General features: G+C 37.8%; 1 long non-coding RNA gene across 2 annotated transcripts in view; it reads right to left on the bottom strand.

The window, feature by feature from the left end:
• Positions 1-14,421, bottom strand: part of LOC311433349 — a 55,953-nt gene that overhangs the window by 24,791 nt on the left and 16,741 nt on the right. The window contains exon 1 of one of the 2 annotated variants that reach the window (XR_014690697.1): positions 8,556-9,559. The exons of the other annotated variant lie outside the window; for it this stretch is intronic. This is a non-coding gene — a long non-coding RNA (uncharacterized lncRNA). Of the gene's footprint in view, positions 1-8,555; positions 9,560-14,421 lie in introns of those variants that run through there. 2 annotated transcript variants of the gene reach the window in all.

Raw genomic sequence — 14,421 nt, 5'->3', positions numbered from 1 at the left:
TCATTTCAAAACTTGATTTTAAGAAAAAAAAATAAAATAAAAAGCCTATGATATTAAGAACAAATTTTTGCCTCAGGTTGACCTAAAATGTAAATTTGATTTTTTTCTCTGTTATACAAGAATTTGAAAATTTGTTGTTGTTGTTGTTTTTGTTTTTTTTTTTCCCCCCTTCTTTCAGAGCAAATAGATTTTTTCTCAGCTATATTTTCTGGTTTACCCTTGAGTCCCTTAGCTGTAAACTAAAGCATTTAGGAAATCTCACAAATGTTTGCTACATTATTCGTTCTCATAAAAAACATGCATACAACATAGTTCCCTCTGCTTTCTGGCTTAGACATTCAGCTTATCCCACAGCTGCCAGCACCGGGACATTGGAGACCCCAAAGACTCAGCTGCACTCCAGCTGCTGGTATTCAGACCTACACACACACACTGTAGATCCCTGGACTAACTGCCCATAGACATAGAGACAACCCAGTATCAGCCCCGGATCCTTGCTCTCCCCCTGTGAGACACACACTTAACCAAGTGGGTCTAAGCTGACCCCCAGACCCTATAACCTCTCCAGGATTTGGCCTGGGCCTTCTGGTTCCCAAGATCTGGCTCCCAAACCACCAAGATCAATATTCACCAGCAATCACACACTGACACACACATACACCCTCACCTGCTCCAGGTGCTCTGGCTTCTGTGCCCTGTAATCCCCTCCCCAGTGCCTGTACTTGGGCACCTGTACATACACTTGCACTCAAGGGAGCCCCTCATCCAGGAAAAGAATTACGAAAGGGATTTATCATATTTGGGGGATTAGACAACTGCACTGGCCAGCCACCTGTTTACAAACTGCTTCTCTGCTACCCCATAATGAGCCACCCACCCCCAGCAGCTCCCCCTCAGTCTGTGGTGATCTCAGGACAAGGTCTCCTTATGACACCAGGTGGTGGGTGTCATCTTGATGCCCTCCCAGGATACCCTGGAGGGGGACAGGACTCAGGAGGGCTTGTGTCTCTAACTGGGTTATTGGGATTCCCTCAATGGTCACTGTTCCTCTATGCTCCTACGTGAGTTTTTGAGACCAGATTCCCATCATATTTACTTACAATACTGAGTGTAAGAACCTGGTTTGGTAGAGTAGTTCTTGGACTCTTTACCCTGACTGGAGCCCCTCTTTACTCACATTCATGTCCCTCTCCTTGTTGCATTTTTTTAAAACATTTTAAGCAGATGCTTTCTTTGTAGGGTTGCTTTAAGAATGACTGTTGCTAGCACTGACTTATGATAATGAACAAAAGGGGGGGGGGGGACACTTCCATTTGCTGCTTTAATTGAAAATATTCATCCATCGGTTGCGGAAAGAGGGAGGAGATTAAAAAAAACACATGCCTATCCTTCGAAGTTTTGTCAGTTGCTGATGTATCAGAAACAGATGGCAGTTGACATGACAAAGTTATAAACATCCTTGGCTGATGTGCTATGTGTATACAAAGAGCTCTGAGTTCTGTCACAGAAGATGCACTCTACCATACCTTCCCACACTGGAACAGCATTGAACTGCTGATTCTTTGTTAAATGTTCCTGCAGTTCATTGCATTATGAAAGATATCAGTCAAGATTTTACATTTCAAGAGGAATCTTCCATTCCTACAATTTTTTTTTTTTTTTTTTGGCAGCTTTCAGTTTCTATTTACTAGTCCATCTGCTGGAGTTACACATTGCTACAAGCACAGATGATGAAGAGTTGAGGTAATTCTTTCAATTATAAAAAGAAATAGAAGTCCTGCTTCTCTTGCTTTGGCAGGACTTCAGCAATTATTGCAGTGGCTGGCCACTGAGCCAGGAAAATGAGACAACTGTGAGAAGGGGGCTGATGTGATATAAAATGAGAATTGTCAGGTGATTCACTGGCCAACCACAGAGTGTGGAGTGGTGCCCCTGGGCCTCAAAGTTCATAGTAATTCAAATCCAGTAATCAGAAAACCCAGCAGAAATTTCCAATATAGAAAATAAAACCTCTGGTAGTCCTACGTAGGGTAGCATCCAGTTCTACTCAGGACTAGCAGGAGCAGAACGTAACCCCACATTTGGCATCAGCTCTTTGCATTGTGGTCAGACTGATTTATTTTTTTTTTTTTTTCCTTTTGCCTTAGAATCTTGCTTACTCAATTTTTTCTTGGTTTGTTCAGAATTTGAATAAGAATTGTTAATTTCTGTACTTATTTAACAGCCAGGACTGCACTGTTGACTGAGGCAAGGTAGGACTTTTTATATGTACTCTAAGATCTTTTGTGTCTGAGACAAAGTCTGAGATCTTTTGTGTTGCCTGTTTGGATCCTGCAACATCTGTGTGATAGTAAAGTTAGGAAAAAGAGGTGTTTTTTGTTGTTGTTGTTTTTAGGTTTTAGTTTTGGTTTTGTTTTTAAACACACAAAGGAGTTTTTACAATTCCTAGATCTCCTCTAGAGCGCTGGTTGGCAACTGACCCAAGAAACTAAAACATTTAATCTAAAACCATTAACCCTTGCTTAATGTCTTCAGTCTTTTATCCACTTCAGAGATTTCATCCTCCTTTGGAAGGAAGTGGTCAGTCTTACATAGATAAGCATATTTTGGTATATTAGTACGAACAACGCTGTTCCCACATAAGTGGGAGCCAGAATGAGTTAGAAGTTTCTAATATGAGTTCCAACATGAGTTTGAAGTTACTGAACTAAAACTGGATATTTGATGCACACAAGGTAATGCTGTCATAAGGTAAGGTTTATTAGTCCAACATACTTCACACCAAAGCCAAGCTCTGCACAAATGATCACAAATATAAATGCTATTTAACCATCCATACTTTATAATTCCTCAAGAAAAATCTGTTGAAAAGTCTGGGTGGTAAAAATGCATAAGAAGTGTAAGATCAAGTTCATGTAATTCTTTATGTTGTACTAAAAAAGGCTCAGTCACCTTATCTTGCCACATGTTTTCCTATGACACTGCATCAAGCAATAATATCAATCTTTCTGATCAAGTAAGGCAATATTGGCATTTATAAATTAAAATACATATGATTTAGTATATCCTTTCTGATCTGGAAGTACGATCAGCTTTATCTTTAGTTAAATGGCAGCCAGACTGCTTTTTGCTCACTTTACAGGCTGGGCCAGTGCCCTGTCTCATACTCTTTGTGAAAAATGATGTTCACTGACTGTTTTTAATGTGCAAAGCAGTGTTATCTCTTATCTTTTGAGTTCTTAGCTATTTTCCTTATTTTAACTATGCACACTGCAAGGCTTGAGCCATGGACATGGTTACTTCCATACATACAAATTAATATCAACCACTGTTTATAGATAGCAAAGTACCACTTTATTTTACAGAAGCTATATGGGTATGTACCTAGTATATATTCCAGATGCTTTTTTTATATAACCATGAATGATCATTTTAAATAATTCTTTGATGCTGCTTGAGGAAATACTGGCTTATAGTTCCTGCAATCTTTCCTCCCATTTCTTTTAATAATAGATTTAGTACCTTTGCCACAGTGCAGGAGAGTAGCTGATTATAATGAGGCTGCAAAGTCTGATGACAGACAACCCCATTACAGAGAAGAGCTGATGGATGTAGCCACCAACTCCATCAGGAGCTCTTCAGTGATCAGGAAACAGGGGTGGGGGGAGGGAAATGTGCACAATGGAAACAAGGATGTATTGCTAAAAACCAACTTAGAAGAATAGCACATGATGGAGGGATTAACATAGAAGACTATGGCACAAAATGATATACAGCTGGAAAAAAAAAAAAAAAAAACAACACATAAAAGGCAATCAGGAACTGCTTTGAAATGCATTAGATACAATAACGAGATGGAAGAAAAGCTTGTTATTTAAAGGAGGAAAGTGAGCTATTGCACATGACAGAGAAAGTTGAAGTTTTCTTGTTTCACTTTGGGTGCTTTATTCTATATGAAGAGGTTAATTGAGATCAGACACTTAACATGGTTATAATTGATAACAACGGATAAAGAATGCTGGGGATATTAGGGAAAGAACAGCCTAACAATATTAAGATGAATTAGATCTTTAAAGTTAACTGTCCCTGTTGAGAATCACTTCAGGAATCTAGTTTAGGCAGTTTTCTTGGAAGACTCATGAGGACTCAGTGGACTGAAAACAAGGAAACAAGTAGTACCCATTAGTGGGGAGAGAGAGAGGAAGGGAGAAAGATTAAAGAAGGTGTAGAGCCAACAGTACATACAGATGCCTGGAAAAACATTAGGTGATGACAAACCAATCAACTTGTAAGCACCTCAAGTATAATCAAATAATAATGAACTGCCAACATTTGTTAGTCAAAACCAATTTTTAATTAAATAATCTTCCTTCCTCTTAATAGGACAAATTTCCTAGAAGACACAGAGAAAAAGGAGGTTACTTTTTATTTTCACTTAATAATCTAATTTGGTATAGCAATCTCAAAAGCAGACTGGAAAACTTACTGGAAGGAAAATGTATGACTGGACAAACAAATACTTTAAAAAGTTATTGAGCTCAGTGTCAAAACAGAGAGAGTATTTCAGCTAAAACAATGGTCTCCCCTATCCTGTATTTATTATCTGATTATTATTTATGACAGTGATATAAACAGTGAAACAGAAAATCATGCGTTTCAGATTTGGTATGTCATCAAACTAGAAAACAAAGATTTTATATACATAATAAGAATTCAAATTATAATTATATGAAATTATTAGAAATACAATAAAATTCCAAAATTGCAAGAGCAAAGCACTATATTAAAGAAGGAAAAAAAGTCTAATTTTAAAATGTCAGAAAATATAGGTATTCTTGACACTAGAAAAAGTTCTGACACTTGAAGTAGATTGCACACATCACAAGTCAATAATGTGTCATTGAAGATAAAACAAACATCATTTTAAGAAACATTACTTAGAGTTTTGTATACATGACAAAAGGAAAGGAATTATACTTTTTTTCACTCAACCCTGCTAAGATTTCTAATGAAAGACCGTATCCAGAAAAAATTGAGAGAAGTATAAACAGCCTTAGAAAATGTGGTCCATGTGGGAAAGTTAAAACAAACAAACAAACAAAAACTTGTTTTGTTTGGAGGAAAGACTAGGAAAGAGGTAACAATATGTAAAAGGCTACTCTAAAGAGAACAAAAATGTCTTCATTTATTACATGCATTGACTTAGGAAACAACTCATGGGTCTAATCTAGAGGACAGGAAACTCAGGATAGACATGGGAGAAACTGTCCAGGTATAACAACGGTAAAATATCAGAACAAGTTCTTCAGAATGGTTTCATGCCAGAGATTTACAAACTATTGGTCAACATCTGCCAAGAGACATACAACTACAAACTGATTCCTCGAAGTATGCACATGGACTAAATGAACTCTTCAAAGGCTATTCCAACTTTACACTTCTTTAATATCAAAATCAAGCATTTCTCCAATCCATTCAAAAAAACTATAGTTACTGACATCTCATCTTAAAACGAATCTGTAGTAATTGGAACAAAGCTAATATCACAGTATATTCCAGTGCATACTGTTTATTTTTCAGTACTGATTCAATCTTATCGCATAAATCACCACTTTCTAGTAAAGAAAGGTGAAAAAAAAAATGCCATTCCACCTGACTGAAAGTTGAAGCTGACATCAAAGGAAAATTTCCCCTTGTATATCTTTACACGTTTTTCCTTTCTTGGAGGTTTGAATGAGAGCCAATTCTACACTTACTTCTAGTGTGTGCCTTAACTGTTTCTTAAGAGAAAACAAAAAAGGAAAACAAACATTCAACAATGACAACAAAACCCATCACAGTGTACACAAAAGAAAATGAAGTGTTAGTTCTGGGCAGAAGAAATGGGATGTTTATCTGATTGTGTCTTTCTACATCCTGTACCCTAAAATGTCAAGATGAGTTTTTAAAATGTGTGCACTTGACCGCAAATCTACTAATATTAAAAGCTGTGCTACCCAATACTGTGCATCAGCTAGAATCTTCGAACCCAGTATCATGAGCTGTTTGTTTTTGTCCTGTGAAAAGATTGTCCTTGCCCAACTCCAGTGCAGCAAACCTGTTTTAAGAAACAGAACACCTCATTTAAATCTCCTAGAGATTGGAAACTGCATGATTCTTTGGTTTTCTGGTGGTCACTGAAATACCAGCTTAGTTAAGAAGCTTTGCAAAATAAATCATGAAAATAAATTCATCATATCTCTTAAACACCTTAGTAAAATAAAATAAAATAAAATAAAATATCAAATAATATAAAATAAAATAAAATAATAAAGGCTACAACCTCACTCTTCTCCATCAACATCATAGGAAAGGTGAACTCAAAGGAAAAATATTAAGAAAGTTTCTACACTGATTCACCAAAACACATTTTGCTTGCTTGTCCTATGCCTTAGAAATACAAAAGACAGTACTTCTCTGGCCTCCATTTTCTGGGAAACAAAGGAAAAAATGGGGATGTTGGACTGAAAGAATGTACTGAGGATGCACATAAGATCATTCCATTAATTCAACCAGAAAGTTCACACAGTCACTTTAGAAAAGTTCATTGTCAACAGTCAGAACTGTGGTGTAATTTTTCCTTCATCTAGAATTAATCTCAAATAAGCCACCATTTCAGAGAAAGAGGATAGAACCAAAATGCCGATCAGACAATTACTTTGTTCATATTTGATTAGCTGGGCAAAAATAGCATTTATGCAAAGCAGAATGCACATTTTTATGGTATCATTGAACAGCATCAATGAATATTTATCTTTTAAAAGTATAATTGGGCAGGAAATGGGACTAAAGTATCAAAAATTAACTGAAGTGGAAAAATCTTTCTTAATAAAGACATATGCACAACAAATTTATAACTCTGGAGAAAATTAGAACTACTTTCATTTCTTCCTCTCCCACATCCCAAGGAATGTCTGGATGTTCCAGTCTTATGTATGATTTGTTTATTCATAATTTTCATTATTTTATTTTTTAAACTGTTTATTATAATCTCTCCCTTTTTGCTTTGACAAACAGCTATCATCATCATAGTGTTTGGAACTGAGTGAATGCCAGGGAGCAGATGCTTGAAATGAAGTTTAGACAACTAGAAACAGAGAACAGTATGTTGCAACACAGTATTAGCCATTTAACTCTTTCTTCCCAACAAAGCCATGATTCATTTTCTTTTTCATGCAGTAGTGTTAGCTATAGGGATCAGTACCATGAGGTGAAATCCCATGATCCCAATTTTGTGAGATGAGGATATAACTTGACCTGCAGCCAGTGGGCTGAGTTACATAACTCTAAGGTAAGTGCTGCAAGAGATTTTTTGTCCCCAGCTTATATCAGCCGATTTTGACTTCTGTGCTGAAAGTCTTTCCTCCAGTGATACCACATCAAATATTTTCACTGGCCACTCCACAAGAATGAACATAAAACCATTAAATTTAGTTTTAGTCTACTATTATGTCTCGTTTCATTTCACATGCAGTAGAATCTACCACATTTTTCCTTTTCTTCCTCCCTTATAATTTCTTAACAAAGCAGATAATGGAATGATCGTAGTTGCTTACTATAAAATACATCTGCAGTTGGAAACTTTCATCTTTTAATCTGTCAGCTGCTTTTAGACAAAATATATATATAGAGAGAGAGAGAGATAGAGAGAGATTTTGCAACAAGTCTTGAAAAACTTCTGTTCATTCAGATACTACGAAGGCAACTCATCCCACTCAGGATCTAGTTTTATAGTTCCTTTTTCTTGTGAGGTTTTGTGTAGAGGGCACAAAGGAATAAATAAATAAATCTTGTTCTGTCAGAGTCCACTGAGAATAGATCGACAACAAAATAAACCGTTATTTACAAATATCCAGGAGAATAAAAACAACATTTAGCCACTTCAGCATTTGTGCCCTACCTGATGCTGCAAATATAATACTACTGATATAATAATTTCTGATCTGAGAGTAGGCTTGCATCATTCCTTTCTTCCATCTCACATTGATGAAGCTTAATAGAAACCCAGTAAAGCCTGTTTTACATTATTGTTTTTGCGGTCTTAGGAAGATAAAACAGTTGCAAAGCAAGCAGATAAATAACATTAGAGGGGTTCTTTGGAGGCAATCTATTTACTGATATTTATTTATTTATTTAAATAGCAACTTGAACTCTGCTTCAATTTTATCTTTTTAAGGGACTTGAAAAGAGCAGGAAAGTTACATGACTATCACTTGAAAAAGATAGATGGATCCTCTCCCACTCAATTGTGAGTTTTTTTCTACACAAGTCCAAAACCCTGTACCTTTCTGTTGCTGTGCTGAGTAGCTGCTCTGCTTCACCTGTAGGACTCTCTCTGCTCAGAACATTTCCTTGTGAGCAGTAAATATGCTCATCACCTTGCAAGAAGATTTTCACAGCTCTCAGTGCATCACTACTAGCCTTTCATGAATTCCAGTTCCCACAAGAAGGTACATGACAGCCTGTTTGTCTTGCCCAGAAGAAAATATAGGATGAGTATGAGCAAAATGCCTTACCTGCTCGAGGGTAGGAAGGCTCTGCAGGAGGATCTGGATAGGCTGGACAGATGGGCTGAGGTCAACTGCATGAAGTTCAACAAGGCCAAGTGCTGGGTCCTGCACCTGGGGTGCAATAACCCCAAGCAGAGTTACAGGCTGGGATACGAGTGGTTGGAAAGCTGCCAGGCGGAGAAGGACCTGGGAGAATTGGTGGATAGTTGGCTTAATATGAGCCAGCAGTGTGCTCAGGTGGCCAAGAAGCAGTGTGTAAGAAGCAGTGTGGCCAGCAGGGCTAGGGAAGTGATTGTCCCCCTGTACTCGGCTCTGGTGAGGCCGCACCTCGAGTACTGTGTTCAGTTTTGGGCCCCTCGCTACAAGAAGGACATGAAGGTACTTGAGCAAGTCTAGAGAAGGGTGACAAAGCTGGTGAAGGGTCTGGAGAACAAGTCCTACGAGGAGTGGCTGAGGGAGCTGGGCTTGTTCAGGCTGGAGAAGAGGAGGCTCAGGGGCGATCTTATTGCTCTCTTTAGGTACCTTAAAGGAGGCTGTAGCGAGGTGGGGGTTGGTCTGTTCTCCCATGTGCCTTGTGACAGGATGAGGGGGAAATGGGATAAAGTTGCGCCAGGGGAGTTTTAGGTTGGATGTTAGAAGGAACTTCTTTACTGAAAGGGTTGTTAGACATTGGAAAACAGGCTGCCCAGGGAAGTGGTGGAGTCACCATCCCTGGAGGTCTTTAAAAGACGTTTAGATGTAAAGCTTAGCGATATGGTTTAGTGAAGGACTGTTAGTGTCAGGTCAGAGGTTGGACTCAATGATCTTGAGGTCTCTTCCAACCTAGACAATTCTGTGATTCTGTGAAAATTAGACACTGGAGCTTTCTTGTGCCCTTTATCTCTTTCTCCATTTAACTTTATATTAAGACACGTGTTTATAAAGGCTTGGCCTTCTTCTTCCCTTCTTTTCAGGCCTTCTTTTACCTTCATCTCTCCCACAAATCAGCTATTGATGATAGTTGTAGTCACCTGGGGAAGCAAAATCCCAACTTGAAGAGGAGGCAATACTGTATGAATACAGAACATGTAATATAAAACTTAAGACAAATTTCTAGTTTTGACGGGTGCAAACTTTGTACCTGTTTAAAAATTTTAGCAAAAAAAAATATATCTTGCCAAATATGCCCCCCGAAGACACATCCTTCTGTCTCACTACGAGAAGTGGAACTGGATTCTACAAAAGTCCCATGAGAAAAGTGAACAGAATATCACCCTGTAAGAATGGCATGAGTAAATAAATAAGTTTTTCATATGTGAGTAAATGAACACAAAGAGAGGGTTGTCCTTCCAAGTCTCCAATAAAACAGCTGTCACTAGGAACAGCTTCTAGAGTCTGAGTAATGTTACTATGCCTGCAAAGGTAGGATGGGGTACACTGTCTCCTCCTTTCCTGGACTAGTAGGATCAAAGAGGTTGACCACTTGTACAGAGGAGCAGGAGCCTTCCTGCATAAACCGTTCCACAAGTTATTTGAATATCAGAATATTGCAACATTTGGAAGGTGATCATCTGCTTATTCTTCATGTCATAGGAAATATCTGAAACTCAACAGGGACACAGATGGTATGAAGCTAGTACATTCTTTAGAAGTTTAAGAGGCAATCCAAAAGACTAGTAGAAAATTAAGAACTAAGAAGAGCACAGTGATTCCTTACTATCCACACACAGTTAATTCTGGGAAAAAGTAATGAGTTCAGCTGCCAGGAGAAATACATTCTAAATTATAAAGACAGTTAAATCTTCTACTATATTTGCCATCAATTTCAAGTAGACCAATTCATCAGTTCAGACTCTTTGAAGGAAAAATAAAGGAATCCTGCTTTAATCTTAATGTTTAAATTATTTGGATGTGCCAATATTAATAAAATATTTGATATTGGTCACTAGGAATTAATACTTTAAGCACAAAAAAAATACAGCTAACAACCCAGCCATACTCAAAAGTTTGGATACCACTGGCAAGAACCCATTAATTTAAAATATGTTATCATGGATATTTTGTTTGGTACAACAATTTAGTTCTTAGATCAGTAACTTAAAGCAAACAAACAGTTTTAGGATGGAGGTAAGCACGTGCAGCCATTGTTTGTAGGTGATGTATCTGGTTTTGCAATTTGGAGTACCATTCAGCTTCATGCAGCAGCTCTAACAACATTAATAGCAGTAATGAGAGTCTGGTAAACTGTCTAAAATTTGTACAAAATGTCCAAGGGAAAATATGAATTTCCTTGAATTTTATTGAAACCATTTATCACAAATGATCTAAATCAGCCTAATTCTGTTTATATCCATCCATTTTTCAGTTAATAAACACATCCTTGGCTATACACATACGTTAAAAAAGTGAATAAAACCAAAAAAAATAAAATAAAAAATAAATGAAAATAAAATATTACTTGCATCAACTAAAATTCTAGTAAACAACATGGACAAAAGTTTTTTTTCCTGTCTTCTACGTCTGAGAATCTAGATGGACTTCCAACCACCACATGATGCAGAAAGGAAATGAAATTTGGTGTGACAGAAATTGAAATAAGAACGCATGATTACCACTTGTGTTAATTTACAGCTGCAGAGTCTTCTCCATAATATATGCACACACTACTAAGTCAATGAGAAGAAAAAAAAATCATCCTGAGTCTTAAAATTAACTCCAAATCTTAGCTGACAGATTAAGGCAAACTTCATTGTCACCAAGAAAAGCCCAAAGCAGGATGAGAATGCTTGGTGCAGATACATGGAATTTTGCCAGCCTGGAAGCTGAAACTGAACTGCTTTCCCCATTGACTGTTTTTTTGTTTGCTTGTTTGTTTGTTTTCCTGCAGCACCTTCCAACTTAAATAGACCCATCGCAGATATTAAATACAGCAACTAGCTAAATCCGTAACCGTAAGACATCAGGATATAAGGAATTTCCTTTTACTACCCCATTTACTGTAAGACTGCTGCTACAAACATTATCAATTAATTATTTTCTTCTTTTTTCTCCTTTCTCCTGTTCCTGGAGCATACCATAAATGAGTAAAACTCAGGCAATGCTAAAAGTTCAGTAAAACTCAACTGAATTACCAGTCAAGTCTCTAGCCTGTGTGCTCACAGGCCTGGTTGTCCCTGCCTAGTGCCTCCTCCACCATGTCCATAGCCCAGGATCCCATTTCCCAGAGTCCTACACAGAAATTGCTGCTTCTGAGTGTAAAGGGAGGCTATATCCTCCTGACACCCTGAGCCAGCTCCACGGTGCAGTCTCCCCTGGGACAGGATATACTCTGACCCTCCTCCTATCCCCACCTCTGCTCTGACAGCCCTGCTCCAGCAGTGCCTATGACAACAGTCCTAATCAGGGCTGATAGGGCTTAGATCTAAACAGTGGTAAAAACAACATTTTATTATCTTATGGCTTGTAAAATGGACTGAGAACTTCTCCTTAAGTAGGCTACAGAAAAACAAACAAACAGACAAACAAAAACAACTTACTCATCAGGTACTTAGCTCAACTGAATATACTACAAGAAGTGACAGGTAAAATGAAGTGGGATCAGGGGCGAAGACGAAAGTTTGGATGCCAGTACAACTTTTCTTAACATGAATCCACACTGAAAATTCAAGAAAGAGAATAAATGAAAAACAGAACTGAAACTACAGACTACATCTGACACAGAAGGGACATTTCCCCAAGTCAAGATTGAGCAAACCAGACCAGGAGGCTTTTTTGAATAACAGTTGTCATGTCAACACTATAAATGACAGAATGAGAGAAATTTAGAGAAAGGAGGGAAGGAAGAGAAAACAAACAGGTCAATCAGGAACACTAGTAACATTTTTGTTTGTTTGCTTGCTTTTTTGTGTGTGCTAATGATTATGCCAGGAAGAATTATAATATTGGCTTATCTGTTTGGGACACTTGAATTTAAAACAAACAAAAGGAAAAACGTCATATCTTTAAAAGAAAAGGAAGTTTTTTGTTTGTTTGTTTTTAATGTATGGCTAAGATACAAAAAGATATAATTAATTTCCCTCACTCTGTGATTTTGTTCCACAAACGGAACAGTTCTGCAGTTTCTACTTAAACTCTCCCTTCTTTTGTTATCTTCATCTCTTCCTATTCCATTTCTCCGCATTACTATTAGTCCCAGCCCCGTGTCTAGGGGAGTGACACATTTTAGCACAGGTGGTTTTTTCCTTTCCTCCTGGTACTTTTGTACTTTTTTTTTTTTTCCTTTTGTCATCTTATTTTCCTTACATTTCCTTAACTCCCTCCCTCCATACTTAAGCACCGTTTCCAGCTCCATTCCCTTCTTTCTCCATTTTTAATTTTTGTCTTCCTAGAAGTGAACTTCTCATCACTTTTCCACATATTTTCTACCTTCATTATTTCTTCTTTTCCTCCTCATGCCCTTCATCATCCCCATCTATACAATCACTATGTGCGGAAGAAATGGTAAGATAAAGAAAAGTCATACCCTGTATGAGACCTGTCTGTCTCTCCCTTCTTCTGGCCCTCAAACAGCAGTACTAATCCAAGCACTGCCTTTTTCAAAGGGCAGAAGGCTTTATCATCCATCTCCTCCTGGGGAAGGAAGGGGGGGAAGAACCACTGACATCACCCCTTCCTTTTGGTAGAAATGAAACTGATTTTGTTGCCCCAGGAGGCAAACGAAAAACATTTGCCTGCAAACCAGAACACATAGTCTCAAATGCTGTTTTTCCCATGTTTCCAATCATGTCAGGAGTCCCAGAAATTCCTTTCATGAATAGTGTTGACAGCTTCAAACTATCCTACTGCTGAGTCCTCACTTTTAAAGTTTCTCAGAAAGGTGAGTTGCATTATGAATGAGCCCTATTTTTTAGCTGGGTGAAATTGTCAAACTGCCTCAGCGGTGAACAAAATAAAATAACGGTTTTAAAATAGCACCCACACTTTTCTGCCACACTTCACTTTCAGGCATAGCTACAACAGAGCTATGATGCAGCAGTTCTACTAACACCAATGATCAAGACCACCGTCTGGGCACACACAAGACCACTGTGTGGGCACTCTCATCCCCAGCTTCCAGCTAAGAACATCCGAATCTATCTCCTCAAGGAGTACATAATGTCAGCACAATAGGCACTTCTGATCTGCATGGTGCTCATCAGCTTCATTTTTACAGACTTCCTAAACACTCATTAAAACAGAAAGACCCCCTTCTTTAGAGCATGGGAGGAGAGATATGTGTGTTTTAATTAGTAGGTCCTACCTCCTGAGAGCACTGCACCATGAGAATACAGAAATATTCTCATTTACTTCCCACTCAACACTGAAATTAATGCAAGAATTTCTACTGACTTGAGGCTTGAATAAGCTCCAGTGTAATTATATTACTGTACTTTATACTGTTAAAATTTTATATTCTATACTGTAATTACACAGTATAGAATTAATTGCATGCAAATATGCTAGCACGTATTTAATACGATTTTACAAGCATTCTTCAGGTAAATTACAAGAAATTATCATAACATGGTAAGGATGCAACATGACATATTTTTGGAACACCTGAATAGAGTGTTAGGGTTTTTGTATTGTTACAATCATTGTTATGCCACCTACAGCAATACTCTGAGTTGATTCAGAAGAGCACACGCACAACTATAATAGCTTAGCCAAAATGCACAGACATCACTGAAAAAAGTGTGTTCTCAAGTGCTGCCTTAAGGCAGAATATTTTCTTCACCAGGCCTTAAGCTTTCAATGTTGTGCATGTCCGTCTACAAGAAAGTGTAATATATTTTATACCTTAGGCATGCTGGAAGTCTTAATCTGGAACAATATAAAATATCTACAGTTCTAG

The sequence above is a fragment of the Aythya ferina genome, assembly GCF_964211825.1.
Source record: "Aythya ferina genome assembly, chromosome: 3".
Classification (NCBI taxonomy): domain Eukaryota; kingdom Metazoa; phylum Chordata; class Aves; order Anseriformes; family Anatidae; genus Aythya; species Aythya ferina.
This window is presented reverse-complemented; position numbering and strand designations above follow the sequence as displayed.